This window comes from Penaeus monodon, unplaced genomic scaffold (assembly GCF_015228065.2).
Source record: "Penaeus monodon isolate SGIC_2016 unplaced genomic scaffold, NSTDA_Pmon_1 PmonScaffold_19555, whole genome shotgun sequence".
Classification (NCBI taxonomy): Eukaryota; Metazoa; Arthropoda; class Malacostraca; order Decapoda; family Penaeidae; genus Penaeus; species Penaeus monodon.
Window position 1 is genome coordinate 1 of NW_023649210.1, and position 2,500 is coordinate 2,500.

The 2,500-nt window shown below is 37.9% G+C and overlaps 1 pseudogene; it reads left to right on the plus strand.

Annotated features, from left to right (window-relative positions):
* Positions 1–1,585: 1,585 nt before the first annotated feature.
* LOC119569884 overlaps positions 1,586–2,500 on the plus strand; it is a 2,583-nt pseudogene continuing 1,668 nt past the window's right edge.

A 2,500-nucleotide genomic window follows, 5' to 3' on the forward strand; every position in this document is an offset into this window, starting at 1 on the left:
ATATTATTATTATTTTTATTATTATTATTATTATTATTATTATTATTATTTTATCATTATTATCACTATTATTATTGTTGTTGTTGTTGTTGTTATCATTGTTATCATTATTATCATTATTATTATTGTTGTTATTATTATTATCATTATTATTATTATTATTATTATTATTATTATTATTATTATTGATGGTGTTGGTGGTGATCTTTATTTCATTGTGAGTAAAAATAGGGAATTATTTGAGGGAATATATATATATATTTTAAAATATATATATATATATATATATATATATTTTATATATATATATATATATATATATATATATAATTTTGTCGAAGGGCAAGGCAGAATTTCAGCTCCTGGAGAGATTGGAGCCACTGAAGCATGTCACATGGCTCAGCTGAATGGCAATCGGATTTTGCACCGTTCCTTGGTTTGCGAAAGGAGCTTGGACATTTGGCTGAAAAAAGGGACAAGGACAGTTCACCAGGAATCATGCTGAGGGAGGTCGAAGGCCATTTCTTGGTAAATGACCTTTGTCCTGCCTACCAAGCCCTGAGAAAACTGAACTCTAAATCCTCCCCGCAATGACTGCAGTCCGTCAGAAAGATAGACAGATCATCTCAGATCATGTTGGGGTTCGTGAACGTTGGGCTGAGTATTTTGAGCAACTTATAACTTGTACCAAAGAACTCCAACAGTTAGCTGGATGAAAATGGTATCAAAATACCTGTACTGGACCCCCCATCAGCGAGGAACCTCCTACCTTAACTGAGGTTATGATGGCGATTTCTATACTGAAGAGGGGGAAAGCCGCAGGCATATTTTGATATCCCTGCTGAACTGCTAAAGACTTGGGGTGAACCTATGGCACGGGGCTTATATGCAGTCTTGACTGTCATCTGGCAAGTGTTTTTTTTGGAAAAGATTTAAAAGTGGCTCAATTCTCTGGTTTTTTTTTGCATGACTTTTGTGTGTATGTAGTCTCTGTTTTCTTCGATGTTGTAGACCTCTAGAGAACCGGGGGTATGAAACTACTTGGAGATATTTTTTTGTGGTGTGGGCATTTTAATGGGAAGTTTGTATGAAGTGTTTTCACTCAAACCCAAACTCAACTTCAAAACCCCTCTCACCACCCCAATCACTAGCTGTTTGTGGCTCATTAACAATGTAAATCGCCCGTTGAGGGTGAAACGGACTTTAATATATATATATATATATATATATATATATATATATATATATATATATAGTATATATTATATAGCAAGGGTAAACGGAATATGACATGGTACTAATCAGGCAGCGCTGCTGCCAACTCCACCCCATAGCTTCACTGAACCACATCTCATCCTACGTCTGATTTGTCTTGTCATTAGATATCTTGTGAATTTCTTTCCTTTATAGTACAAGTTTGTTTGTTTTTTTCTTTTCTTTTCTTTTCTTTTACCTGTACCTTTGCCCATATCATCAGTCATCTCTCCCTCTCCATACTCGTTTACAAAAATGCTGTTATCAATACGGGTTAGATTGGAGTGATACATGGTGGTTTGTTTTCTGTATGTCTTGTGTCAGAAAGTTTAATGAAGTGTGGCATCGCAGGTAAAGCATGATCACATGGGCGCTGCTGGCGGTGCTGGTGGCGACGGCGCTGCTGTACTCCCGATGGCGTCACAGCTACTGGTCCTCGAGGGGCGTGCCGACAGCACCCGGCTCCATCCCCTTCTTTGGACACACATTGAAGCTGCTCTCTAGGAGCAAGTATCGGTGGCTGGTTGTTGACGAGGTGAGTTCCACTTTTGCACCTGAAAGGTGGTCGTAAACTAGCTCTTGGTGACGTAGCCAGTCAACATGACCGAAAATAGGGTAGAAAACTGCAGTAGAATCACAAAGCTTAAACCCTCTGAATTAGTCCTTGTATGATTTGTAAGGCATTCAGAAAAGAACTAAATTTGTGTGAATGTGAATAGTCTAGCAGCTCCTGATAGTTTTTTCTTTTTTTTTTCTCCAACATCAGTATCTAGGATAGCAAAAATTGAGTAAATCTACTGAAAATGCAGGAATGTTATATATACAGTAAAATAACGAAAACATGATACAGATCAGGAAATCCGAATGGTTCATATCTTTGTTTCCTCTTTACAATTGCTCAATGAGAGTTGAGATCCAGCCAACCTTGATTCTAGCCATGATAATCAGTTCATTCGTCCAAAGGTCAGGGAAGCCTAATCTCCTGACATTGTTCCATGTCTGTTTCAGATGTACCACAATCACGGAGGCTCATTGTACTGTGGCCAGTATGAAATGCACAAACCAAATCTTATGATTGGTGATCCTGACTTGGTGAAGGCTGTTCTAATCAAGGATTTCGACCATTTCACTGATCGGCGGTCTTTTAAGTCATCTAATCCCAAAGATAAAATTATAAATGAAATGTTAACCGCAACCACGGGTGAACACTGGAAGGGCATTCGATCAGTTCTGTCTACTAGTTTCA